Here is a 14,700-nt window from a genome sequence, read left to right as displayed (position 1 = left end):
GGAGTACCTGGCAGCAGGTGGCTGCACAGTGCACCTGATATGAAAAACGTATCTTTTTAGGGATGTTCGGATACTTCTGATGACATAGTGAATGTTTATTTGAGTCTATAGCGGATTCACGTTACCTGGAGTTTTAATAGCTTTAATTTTAATCACGATTGACTACTACCACCATCAGTGTGATCAAACATGAAACCGTGCTAACTGAGCCTATATTACGATAAAAGTTTAGTGGTTTCGGTAACTTGAGGTAATCGGGTGCTCCATTTTTAAGCTACGCTGGTCAGTAACGCAGGAGCCTTATTCAAAGAATTACCACAGTAGTTAGAAAGAAAAATGTGCTTCTATTAAATTATGAGGTCTTTCTAGTCTTCTCTTTCATACAGGGGCCTTTCAGAATGCAGTAGGAAAAGTGTTATTCGAAACAATGAGCATGGGAGTGAAGTGTGAACTACGTAGACTGGAGAAAAGTCAGAAAAAATTGAAGTTGGTGTAATAAAAGTGGATTGTGAAGAACGATATTTGCTTGTTAAGAAGAATGTAATGGAGGATCTGTTAGTATCATAGTGAAATACTGAAGATGTTAACAAATCACAAAAACGGATTGTATGAAGTTGTGTATTTTTCTTTTATGTTAATTATTTAGTGGATCACTTCACCCGTATGATACGAGCGACTACTCTAGATTTTAACTTATGACGAATTTCAAGTTGGTGTTGAGCTGTATTTCATCAGGGTGCTCTACAAAATTTTGTAAAATTTTTATTTCTAATGTGATGTAATAGTTCTGTATAGGACATTTGTGTGGACCTTTTAATGATCTAACGATCTTGTACATTAGATTTGGTGGATCACTTCATCACTAATATATGAACAAAGACATTGTAACTCGTAATTTCTTGATTTATTTTAAAGGAGATATGCAAATATACTTGCTGATTTTACATATTAAAAATGGTTTTACACTCTTGTATTGAATGAAACTAGATTAATTATTTTTGTAGCATACAGGGCGTTTCTTCTCAGACGTAGGGTGCTGTCCGTGTTGTAAATAACCGCCTCAGTTTCCGTTTGCCTCTACGCCAGTAATGTCATATGGTGACATCTACTGCTGCAAATTTGTTGGATATTAATTCACTAAAAAGGCGTGTTGTCTAGAATGGATAACTGGTAATGGATAACGTAGTGTTTTAGTTATTGTTGTATATAAATCAATTGTGACTCCGTAGTTTGCTTGTATTTTAGTTCTGAAGATAGCTATTTATGTCTGAAATCTGGATATGCAAGAATAACAAAAGACTGGTGGGATTGCAACTTCCTTGATAACAGGATTAATGACAGTAGCAGTGGCTACAACGGCAATCCACATCGGAAACATAACTGCTTAAGTGAACGACTGTGCTTGAAGTTATGTTTACCGGTATTGTTATTGTGCCCTACTTATTCGGTATCTTGGTGATGCAGCTGTAGATGGAAAGACATAATGCACTGCCCTACCTCCTCCTGGATTGTGCCGTACTCAGAGATCAACAAGACCGCCGTACAGCTTGGCGCTTAGAACGTGTAAGACTCTGATGAAAGAAAAGTCAGTAATTCAAGGAATCAATTCTGACCACTATATTTCCAAAATACGACAGAAATAGTTCTGAACCATAGCGTCAGACCGTTTAATGGCTCTATTCAAAAATAGCTCTGAGCTCTATGGGACTTAACTTCTGAGGTCATCAGTCCCCTATAACTTAGAACTACTTAAACCTAACTAACCTAAGGACATCACACACATCCATGCCCGAGGCAGGATTCGAACCTGCGACCGTAACGCCCTCGCGGCTCCAGACTGTGGCGTCTAGAACCGCTCGGCCACTTCAGCCGGGCAATGGATCTGTCAAATGATGTCTCAGAAAATCTGGCAGTTACTGTCTCTCCCCATTCTGAAGGCGATGCTTCATTAAAATGTAGACTACGGACGGGTCTCTTCCCTATAAATCTTAGAGGCTGACTTCTCTGGTGTTTGTGGCCAGAGTCCCCCAACCTAGCAGCTGAAGTCTCGTAGATGATGGCAGCTTACGGCATGCTGGACCACACAGTCAGACGCTGAAGTGATTTATGGAAGCTCGCTTAAGTGTCTGATCAGGTATTAATTATACCCAAAAATTCTTAAACATAGGAAATGCAAAAACTCCCTCTTAGTTTGGAACGATTGACACTGTGATTGTTATACAAGGCTTTGGGCTCATCAGATTTCAGTAACTTCAGGATGTCATCCTGTTACACATTAGTGTTGTTACTATGTATTACTGTAGGTATATACTTCCACACTCATTGTCGGTTCCTACACTCTTACGCTAATGACACTGGAAAAATATTTTCTTACACACTTGCGACCCATAGACTGGTTTTAGGCTTACTTGTTATTTTAATATTTTTAGCACTCACCTCGATCACAGAGTTATGTATACTTGGTAACAAAAATCTTTGATCAATATCATAATTATACTCTTTCTCGATCTTAGATGTAATACACTCCTGGAAATGGAAAAAAGAACACATTGACACCGGTGTGTCAGACCCACCATACTTGCTCCGGACACAGCGAGAGGGCTGTACAAGCAATGATCACACGCACGGCACAGCGGACACACCAGGAACCGCGGTGTTGGCCGTCGAATGGCGCTAGCTGCGCAGCATTTGTGCACCGCCGCCGTCAGTGTCAGCCAGTTTGCCATGGCATACGGAGCTCCATCGCAGTCTTTAACACTGGTAGCATGCCGCGACAGCGTGGACGTGAACCGTATGTGCAGTTGACGGACTTTGAGCGAGGGCGTATAGTGGGCATGCGGGAGGCCGGGTGGACGTACCGCCGAATTGCTCAACACGTGGGGCGTGAGGTCTCCACAGTACATCGATGTTGTCGCCAGTGGTCGGCGGAAGGTGCACGTGCCCGTCGACCTGGGACCGGACCGCAGCGACGCACGGATGCACGCCAAGACCGCAGGATCCTACGCAGTGCCGTAGGGGACCGCACCGCCACTTCCCAGCAAATTAGGGACACTGTTGCTCCTGGGGTATCGGCGAGGACCATTCGCAACCGTCTCCATGAAGCTGGGCTACGGTCCTGCACACCGTTAGGCCGTCTTCCGCTCACGCCCCAACATCGTGCAGCCCGCCTCCAGTGGTGTCGCGACAGGCGTGAATGGAGGGACGAATGGAGACGTGTCGTCTTCAGCGATGAGAGTCGCTTCTGCCTTGGTGCCAATGATGGTCGTATGCGTGTTTGGCGCCGTGCAGGTGAGCGCCACAATCAGGACTGCATACGACCGAGGCACACAGGGCCAACACCCGGCATCATGGTGTGGGGAGCGATCTCCTACACTGGCCGTACACCACTGGTGATCGTCGAGGGGACACTGAATAGTGCACGGTACATCCAAACCGTCATCGAACCCATCGTTTTACCATTCCTAGACCGGCAAGGGAACTTGCTGTTCCAACAGGACAATGCACGTCCGAATGTATCCCGTGCCACCCAACGCGCTCTAGAAGGTGTAAGTCAACTACCCTGGCCAGCAAGATCTCCGGATCTGTCCCCCATTGAGCATGTTTGGGACTGGATGAAGCGTCGTCTCACGCGGTCTGCACGTCCAGCACGAACGCTGGTCCAACTGAGGTGCCAGGTGGAAATGGCATGGCAAGCCGTTCCACAGGACTACATCCAGCATCTCTACGATCGTCTCCATGGGAGAATAGCAGCCTGCATTGCTGCGAAAGGTGGATATACACTGTACTAGTGCCGACATTGTGCATGCTCTGTTGCCTGTGTCCATGTGCCTGTGGTTCTGTCAGTGTGATCATGTGATGTATCTGACCCCAGGAATGTGTCAATAAAGTTTCCCCTTCCTGGGACAATGAATTCACGGTGTTCTTATTTCAATTTCCAGGAGTGTATTATAAGCTGTCATTATTTGCTACAAAAAATGCTGTTTGAATTTCTGTTGCTACCGCTCCACAAGTGACAGGTTTTGTGCCTGTTGCCAGGATCGCTCTATCCTCCAAGTCGTGGTTCACGGTGCTGTGTTAATAAGGCGTCTGTTTTCTTCCCCTTGACACCGTACAGCACAAAAGTACCAAACATTTAAAAAATCTTCTAGCAGGGTATAGTACATGTTATGTTTCTGCAAGCAGTACGCTTCGTGGGTTTCTTTTTAACTTCATCTTCCCTTAACCTCATGAAGTCATCATTACTATTTGACGTTTACTAAAAGATGTTGAGCTCCACCGGTCATCTCTACGCGCTACGACCTTTAGAACTATGATGCTCCTGCGTATTTTTCTATTTCCCATTTCCACTGCCCATTACGTAATTCAAACTAACTTACGCTGTGGATCTCACACACACACCCATGCCCGAGGGAGGACTCGAACCTCCTACGGGGGAAGCCGCACGGACCGTGACAACACGCCCTAGACCGCAAGCATTGGTTTCTGGCAAGCTTGCAACGGGACTGCGTCTACTCTTTTCTCCATCTCGTCCACATTTATGGCATTGGTAGAGCTTGCTCAGAAATGAAGTCGACAGAAGTGGCAGCTAAAACTGACCACACGTTTAGAAGCTTTATAAAAGAAATAACAGTTCCGACGCGGGTCATACGAGGCGTCAGCCATTTATCTTAGCGTAGTTTCAGGTAGAAGTTGGCGTAGCGGAGAGAATCAGAACGGTAATTTTGATTTTTACGTTACCTATACTGCAAGTAAACTGAAGTAATGTTCAATACTGTCCATACTTCTAGATATTTTCGTAAAAGACATACAAAGAGTATGCAGACGAACATTTGGTGTGGCAAATAAATTTCCAGTATATGATTGTAGTTACAGCATCCACGAAGACCCCGCAAATAAATTTCCAGGGAAGGATTGAAAACTACGCGCGTCACGTTCGTGTATAGTACAAGGCTTCTTTTCTTATTATGTAGTTGGAAATTTACCCGTCCTAGGGCTATATTCATCGTAGCGCAGGGGAAGCAGTAATTTTCTCATCATCTTTTACACGTTATAAAAGATGCGATTTTATAATTACATGGTTATTTCAAAGTTCCTATTGAAAAACGAACTTGTTTTATATCCAGCAAAGGTTGTAGCTCATCATACGGTTTGTAGCCCACCATGCATGAGACTGCTAGAAGGTTAAAATGATATGTGACGTGTTATACGCTTTAATTACAATCCGCTCTTGGAAAATTATGTGCAGAGTCCTCGTAGACGCTGTAAGTAAAATTCCTTCTTGAAAACTTGTTTGCTATCCCAAATTTTCTTTTGCTTTTCCTTTTCAGGCTTTCTATGAGAATGTTAAACAATACATACTATTGAACATCTCGGTTTGTATGCAGTGTATGTAAAGCAAAAATTTTAAAAATATTGTTCCCCTAAAGGGTTGATCCCAAGACCGTTGAATTACTGTTCTGTACGATTTTCGCTGCACCAACCGTTGCATGGAAGCCAAGCCAACATAAATGGTTGATGCACCGTACGACCCGTGCCAAAAGTGATATTTCTTTTCTGACGTTTGTCTATCTGGAGTTCCCAATTCTGGCACTTACATTTTTGACCAAGGGGCGAAATTGGTGATGATGAATAGTGCGGTCCCTTTATTAGCGGAAGGTCTTATTTTGAATCTGATGGCCAGGTTAGCTGTTAGCAGCACCACATGATCATATGACGCAGTCGGCTGTGTGCGGGTAGAGCACACTTGCAGTACTCTTCTGTTCAAAATTCACACCAAGTGTGAAGTTCTGACGTAAATAATTTAGTGATCAGCATCACGGAGTTAAAGGAAGTGGATATCACTGAAACTCTGATGGCTTGGTTGCGTGTGCCTCATGTGGAGATATGGTCTTCGTACGTTTGTAAAGAGAGCAGGTTTCGATACTCGGAACGGAATCTATGTGTTACTAATCCCCCCGAATGGTGTGGCATTTAATTTCGTCCCATTTCCTATCAGCGAGCTTTTGTATATGTTGCGCCACTTGCATACATTTTGCGTCGTTCGACTGTCTCTCATGTTGGAACTATGTGTGCCACGCGTTGTCTCAGCCTGGGTTAACTATCTTCGGAGACAGTGATATGGATTCATTTTCAAAAATTCTTTTCAATCATCCTTTTCTAGCCATTAATTTCCGGTTTAGACGCGTTTACACCGACTTGCACAACAGTTGGCACAAGTTCGCGTCGTGCAAAATGTTCTATCTGCCTTCAGCAACTGATAGAATTTTTACAGAATCCTTACTGCAGTGAGTATCAAAACTACACTCAATGCTGTGAACATTATACTCTTATGAAAAATTCTATTAATTTTCCAAGATCTTTCTGTTAACCATGTTAGTGGATAACTAGTTTCTGCGTAGAGTGTTTTAAATCATTGTATGAAGTCAGTAACACAGCCTCGTTTTATGGATCTTAAGACGTTAATTTGTACCAGTAGCGACGGGAGTTCTAGCGACGAGATCTTCTGTTTCCAAACCAGTTCCCTGAACTAGCTCCTTCATATACCCTAGAGTAAGAAATCCTGTTATGTGAGGTCAGGTGACCTGGGAGGCAGGTTATAGGGCCACCTCGGTCGATCCATTGATTCCCGAAGGTGGCTGTCAGATAATTCCTCACTGCAGTGCCGAAATGGGCAGGTGTACCGTCGTGATGGAAGTATATCTTTTGTCTAACATTCAGAAGTACATCCTCCAACAGTTCTGGCAATACATGTTCCACGAAGATGAGATATATCCTTCCTTTGAGGTGGAATGAGAGAACGTGTGGTCTAAACTGCGTAAAATATAATCCGAAATTGTGCTAAACGCATTCTCCGAAAATGATTTCGAGCGGTTAGTTCATGAGCCCACGTGAATAACAAACGGTTGTGAAAATGCACTTGATCACTTAGCAACAAATAATCCTGAGTTAATAACGAGCATCAAAACCGATTCAGGGATTAGAGAACACAGGGTTGTCGTAGCGAGAATGAATATTATAATCCTCGAAAAATAAGCGAAAAATATACCTACTGAAGAAAGCGAAAAATATACCTATTGAAGAAAGCGATAAAAATTCACTTGCTTTCCTGAGAGACAATCTCCACTCATTCCAAATTAATAAGTGTAGATCAAATGTGGCTTAAATTCAAGGAAATAGTATCGGCAGCAATTGAGAGATTTATACCAAATAAATTAACAAACGACGGAGCTGATTCTCCTTGGTACACAAAACAGGTTAGAACACTGCTGCAGAAACAACGAAACAAACATGACAAATTTAAACAGACGCAAAATCCCCAAGATTAGAGATCCTTCAGCGAAGCTCGAAATTTAGCGAGGACTTCAATGCGAGGAGCTTATAACAGTTTCCACAAAGAAACTTTGTCTCGAGACCTAGCAGATAATCCAATGAGATTCTGTTCGTATGTGAAGTACGTTAGCGACAAGAAACAATCAGTGCCTTCTCGGCGCGATAACAATGGAGATACTATCGAAGACAGTGCTGCCAAAGTAGAGTTACTAAACACAGTGTTCCGAAATGCCTTCAGAAAAGAAGACGAAGTAAATATTTCAGAATTCGAATCGAGAACTGCTGCCAACATGAGTAACGTAGAAGTAAATATCCTCGGAGTAGTGAAGCAACATAAATCACATAATAAATGCAAGTCTTCTGCTCCAGACTGCATACCAATTAGGTTACTTTCCGAGTATGCTGATGCATTAGCTCCATACTTAACAATCATATACAACCGTTCGCTCGACGAAAGATCCGTACCCAAAGACTGGAAAGTTGAACAGGTCACACCAATATTCGAGAAAGGTGGTAGGAGTAATGCGCTAAATTACAGGCCCATATCGTTAATGTCGATATGCAGTAGCATTTTAGAACATATATTGTGTTTGAACGTAGTGAATTACCTCGAAGAAAACGGTCTATTGACATACAAAAACACGCGTTTAGAAAATATTGTTCCTGTGAAACACAACTAGCTTTTTATTCACATGAAGTGTTGAGTGCTATTGACAAGGGATTTCAGATCGTTTCCGTATTTGTGGATTTCCGGAAGGCATTTGACAGTGTACCACACAAGCGGCTCGTAGTGAAATAGCGTGCTTATGGAATATCTCTTAGTTATGTGACTGGATTTGCGGTTTCCTGTCAGAGGTGTCACAGTAGTCATTGACGGAAAGTCATCGAGTAAAACAGAAGTGGTTTCTGGCGTTCGCCAAGGTAGGGTTACAGGCCCTTTGCTGTTCCTTATCTATATAAACGATTTGCGAGACAATCTGAGCAGCCGTATTCGGTTGTTTGAGGATGACGCTGTCGTTTATTGACTAATAATGTCATCAGAAGATCAAAACAAACTGCAAAACTATTTAGAAAAGATATCTGAATGGTGCGAAAAGTGGAAGTTGACCCTAAATAACGTAAAGTGTGGGTCATCCACATGAGTGCTAAAAGGAACTCGTTAAATTTCGGTTACACAATAAATCACTCTAATCAAAAAGCCGTAAATTTAACTGAATACCTAGGTATTGCAATTACGAACAACTTAAATTGGAAGGAACACACAGAAAATGTTGTGGGGAAGGTTAAACAAAGACCGCGTTTTATTGGCAGGACACTTAGAAAATGTAACAGACGTACTAAGGAGACTGCCTACACTACGCTTGTCCGTCCACTTTTAGAATACTGCTGCGCGGTGTGGGGTCCTTACCAGATAGGACTGACGGAGTACATCGAAAAAGTTCAAAGAAAGGCAGCACGTTTTGTATTATCGCGAAATATGTGAGAGTGTCATAGATATGATACAGGACTTGGGCGGGACATCATTAAAAGAAAGGCGTTTCTCTTTGCGACAGAATCTTCTCACGAAATTCCAATCACCGACTTTCTCATCCGAATGCTAAAATATTTTGTTGACACCGACCTACATAGGAAGGAACGATCACAACGATAAAATAAGGAAAATAAGAGCTCGTACGGAAAGATATAGGTGTTCATTCTTTCCGCGCGCTATACGAGATTGGAATAGTAGAGAATTGTGAAGGTGGTTCGATGAACCCCCTGCCACGCACTTAAATGAGATTTGCAGGGTATCCATGTAGATGTATGTGTAGATGTAAACAACCTATCACCGAGAGTGCTGGTCCATACATTAACATTGTATCGCTGTTGATGAGCACGAAGAAGAGTAACTCGCGGAATCACGTGTGCCCTAACATGTTTGAATGCAAGTACACATTCCCAGTCACCGACCCCGACATAACGGCTTACGTAATCACCACTAAGCAAATGGTTCAAATGGCTCGGAGCACTATGGGACTTAACATCTGAGGTCATCAGTCCCCTAGAACTTAGAACTACTTAAACCTAACGAACCTAAGGACATCACACACATCCATGCCCGAGGCAGGATTTGAACCTGCGACCGTAGCGGTCGCGCAGCTCCAGACTGTAGCGCCTAGAACCGCTCCGGCACTCTGGCCGGCTCACCACTAATCAAATTTTCCCTAACATCACAAGTTGAATTCAGAGACCATATTATGTTCCTTACCCGTGGTCTAGGGGTAGCGTCTTTGATTCATAATCGTCTTCGGTCCCGGGTTCGATCCCCGCCACTGCCTAAATTTTGATAAATAATCAGCATTGGCGGCCGAAGACTTCCGGCATAATAAGTCAGCCTCATTCTGCCAACGGCCTTGTCAAAGAGGGCGGAGGAGCGGATAGAGGTTCAGGGCACTCTCTTGTCCGAGGGGTGGGAAATTGCCCCTAAAGGCGGAAGAATCAGCAATGATCAACGACATGAGGATGCAGAAAGCAATGGAAACCACTGCATTAAAGACACGTAACGTGTATCCACAGGACATGTGGCCTGTAATTGAAGAAGTGTCATGATGATCTCTCCATTGGCAAAAGATTCCGGAATAGTCCCCCATTCGGATCTCCGGGAGGGAACTGCCAAGGGGAAGGTTACCATGAGAAAAAGATTGAATAATCAACGAAAGGATAACGTTCTACGAGTCGGGGCGTGGAATGTCAGAAGCTTGAACGTGGTAGGGAAACTAGAAAATCTGAAAAGGGAAATGCAAAGGCTCAATCTAGATACAGTAGGGGTCAGTGAAGTGAAGTGGAAGTAAGACAAGGATTTCTGGTCAGATGAGTATCGGATAATGTCAACAGCAGCAGAAAATGGTATAACAAGTGCAGGATTCGTTATGAATAGGAAGGTAGGGCAGAGGGTGTGTTACTGTGAACAGTTCAATGACCGGGTTGTTCTAATCAGAATCGACAGCAGACCAACACCGGCAACGATAGTTCAGGTATACATGCCGACGTCGCAAGCTGAAGATGAACAGATAGAGAAAGTGAATGAGGATATTGAAAGGGTAATGCAGTATGTAAAGGGGGACGAAAATCTAATAGTCATGGGCGACTGGAATGCAGTTGTAGGGGAAGGAGTAGAAGAAAAGGTTACAGGAGAATATGTGCTTGGGACGAATAATGAAAGAGGAAAAAGACTAATTGAGTTCTGTAACAAGTTTCAGCTAGTAATAGCGAATACCCTGTTCAAGTATCACAAGAGGAGGAGGTATACTTGGAAAAGACCGAGAGATACGGGAAGATTTCAGTTAGATTACATCATGGTCAGACATTCCGAAATCAGATACTGGATTGTAAGGTGTACCCAGGAGCAGATATAGACTCAGATCACAATATAGTAGTGATGAAGAGTAGGCTGAAGTTCAAGACATTAGTCAGGAAGAATCAATACGCAAAGAAGTGGGATACGGAAGTACTAAGGAAGGACGAGATACGTTTGAAGGTCTCTAACGCTATAGATACAGCAATAAGTAATAGCGCAGTAGGCATTCCAGTGAAGAGGAGTGGACATCTCTAAAAAGGGCCATCACAGAAGTTGGGAAGGAAAACATAGGTACAAAGAAGGTAGCTGCGAAGAAACCATGGGTAACAGAAGAAATACTTCAGTTGATTGATGAAAGGAGGAAGTACAAACATGTTCCGGGAAAATCAGGAATACAGAAATTCAAGTCGCTGAGGAATGAAATAAATAGGAAGTGCAGGGAAGCTAAGACGAAATGGCTGCAGGAAAAATGTGAAGACATCGAAAAAGATATGATTGTCGGAAGGACAGACTCAGCATACAGGAAAGTCAAAACAACCTTTGGTGACATTAAAAGCAACGGTGGTAACATTAAGAGTGCAACGGAAATTCCACTATTAAATGCAGAGGAGAGAGCAGACAGGTGGAAAGAATACATTGAAAGCCTCTATGAGGGTGAAGATTTTTCTGATGTGATAGAAGAAGAAACAGGAGTCGATTTAGAAGAGATAGGGGATACAGTATTAGAATCGGAATTTAAAAGAGCTCTGGAGGACTTATGGTCAAATAAGGCAGAAGGAATGGATAACATTCCATCAGAATTTCTAAAATCATTGGGGGAAGTGGCAACAAAACGACTATTCACGTTGGTGTGTAGAATGTATGAGTCTGGCGACATACCATCTGACTTTCGGAAAAGCATCATCCACACAATTCCGAAGACGGCAAGAGCTGACAAGTGCGAGAATTATCGAACAGTCAGCTTAACAGCTCATGCATCGAAGCTGCTTACAACAATAATATACAGAAGAATGGAAAAGAAAATTGAGAATGCGCTGGGTGACGATCAGTTTGGCTTTAGGAAAAGTAAAGGGACGAGATAGGCAATTCTGACGTTACGGCAAATAATGGAAGCAAGGCTAAAGAAAAATCAAGACACTTTCATAGGATTTGCCGACCTGGAAAAAGCGTTCGACAATATAAAATGGTGCAAGCTGTTCGAGATTCTGAAAAAAGTAGGGGTAAGCTATAGGGAGAGACGGGCCATATACAATATGTACAACAACCAAGAGGGAATAATAAGAGTGGACGACCAAGAACGAAGTGCTCGTATTAAGAAGGTTAAGAAGGGTGTAAGACAAGGCTGTAACCTTTCGCCCCTACTCTTCAATCTGTACATCGAGGAGGCAATGATGGAAATAAAAGGAAGGTTCGGGAGTGGAATTAAAATACAAGGTGAAAGGATATCAATGATACGATTCGCTGATGACATTACTATCCTGAGTGAAAGTGAAGAAGAATTAAATGATCTGCTGAACGGAATGAACAGTCTAATGAGTACACAGTATGGTTTGAGAGTAAATCGGAGAAAGACGAAGGTAATGAGAAGTAGCAGAAATGAGAACAGCGAGAAACTTAACATCAGGATTGATGGTCACGAAGTCAATGAATTTAAGGAAGTCTGCTACCTAGGCAGTAAAATAACCAATGACGGACGGAGCAAGGAGGACATCAAAAGCAGACTCGCTATGGCAAAAAAGGCATTTCTGGCCAAGAGAGGTCTACTAATATCAAATACCGGCCTTAATTTGAGGAAGATATTTCTGAGGATGTACGTCTGGAGTACAGCATTGTATGGTAGTGAAACATGGACTGTGGGAAAACCGGAACAGAAGAGAAACGAAGCATTTGAGATGTAGTGCTATAGACGAATGTTGAAAATTAGGTGGACTGATAAGGTAAGGAATGAGGAGGTTCTACGCAGAATCGGAGAGGAAAGGAATTTGTGGAAAACACTGAAAAGGAGAAGGGACAGGATGATAGGACATCTGCTAAGACATGAGGGAATGACTTCCATGGTACTAGAGGGAGCTGTAGAGGGCAAAAACTGTAGAGGAAGACAGAGATTGGAATACGTCAAGCAAATAATTGAGGACGTAGGTTGCAAGTGCTACTCTGAGATGAAGAGGTTACCACAGGAAAGGAATTTGTGGCGGGGCGCATCAAACAAGTCAGCAGACTGATGACAAAAAAAAACAAAAAAAAAAAAAACAGAAATATATTTGTTTTGATTTTCTCTATCTCCTGTGTTAACTTGAACGAGTAGTTTCGAAACATCGGGTATTTCGTGGTTCTATGCTACATTTTTCAGCAGACATAGTAGGTATTGCAGTTGACGCAGTACTTCATTCTATAAAAAGGGTGATTATTTGTTGTCTTGCATATGTGGCCTGTCATAAAATACTGGATCCTCGTGCCTAACGCACAGTGTGGAGTTATAAGGCACGTTGCCTTACAAATACTCATCTATGGTGAGATGGAGGGATATTTTACACGATTACTCAGTTTCACGTAAAATTAGCATCGTTGTGCTATGCCCTTGGTAAATCGCTGCTTAAGGTAAACTTTCACTCTCTGGGTAATAGGCTACAAATTTTTTCAGACAGATCGCGTTCCTAATTTTATCCATCAATCTAAACTTTGTATATGAGAGCGTATCTTTTTTCAATGCAGTCTTCTCTGGACTTTGTTCCATCGGTAATCTGTTTTCAAAACCTAATAGAAACTTTACAAGCTCACAACACGCCGTTTTTGTTGTTATGTTTTCTTTCTTTCTTCTGATCTTCATCCGGTTACCTTCATCTGCAGTAGTTATAAAACTCCTCGAACTGTTCTGTCTTTATTCTTAATATGTAGTATTTTTACTTTTAATAGGTAAATCTATATTATTTTAGTTATATTGCAATTGACTTTTTATGCCTGCTCTCTGTATAGCATTCTCCAATTAGTTTAATTTTATCTGCGCTAGACGTGGACAGTACGGTCTCGTTAAACGAAGGCGGGAAAAGTTTGTTCCGATAAGATGTATTCCTTATTTTCTGAGTTTGGCTTCGTCGAGGGCAGTTTTTAATAGTTTTGATGATACTGGCCCTCTTTGCCAGACTCCTCTTCCAATTTTGAATTTCTCAGTATACTAATGAAGCTGGATATAGGTTGTAACATTGGTTTATCTATTCGTCAGTGACTGTCTCGTAGCTGGGACTGGACCGAGTTCTGTACGAAATAATTCTGTTGTATGGCATTGTCGCCTGGGAGACCACGAAAAGCTGAGCACATCTCTTTGGAATCTGCATGTACTCTACGGCTTTTTGGTCTAAGATCTCCTGATATTATGAAGGCAAGTATAATCTTCAATTCCTGTACAGTGTCTGGATTGTTTCATAATATATGATAAATTTAAATTTTAAAATCGTTTAGTCTTCACCAACTTCATTTTCTGTCCAATTTATTCGGAAAACAGTGGTGAGAACATACAAATTTCTTCTTAACAAATACTGCTAATGTATGGCCTCTTAAAGTTCTGCAATCACATCAAATGTATCCCACTAAAGAATCGTTATTTAGTGTTGGCCTTCATGTTTATTAACATTCCTCACTAATCTCTTGTAGCGAAATTTACTGCCATTTATCAGTTGCTTTAACATTTCCTGGGGAGTAGATATCCTCATATTTGCAGTAATGTAATTAAGGAAAAGACGTAAAACCCTCTAGATTTCTGGACAGGGATTTACAGCTCGCAAGTCTTAGTCACGGCATAAGTTAGGTAGGTGTCTTGGTACGCAGAAGAAAGTTACTACAAATGCACATTTGCGGCATGGAATGTTACGATAATAGGTCGACACAGTGGGAAAAACTAGTGCAAAATATTTTAGGAATCATTTCTGAAAAGGTAATTCCGAGTAATGTAGAAATTATGTTGTGCTATATATATCAGATGAAGAATGAAAACTCTGGAAAAGCATTACCAGAAGATAAAGAATGGCAGGTCAATGTGT

This window comes from Schistocerca piceifrons, chromosome 1 (assembly GCF_021461385.2).
Source record: "Schistocerca piceifrons isolate TAMUIC-IGC-003096 chromosome 1, iqSchPice1.1, whole genome shotgun sequence".
In the NCBI taxonomy this organism is placed as follows: Eukaryota; Metazoa; Arthropoda; class Insecta; order Orthoptera; family Acrididae; genus Schistocerca; species Schistocerca piceifrons.
The sequence above is the reverse complement of the archived record's forward strand: the minus strand, read 5'-3'. Positions refer to the sequence as shown.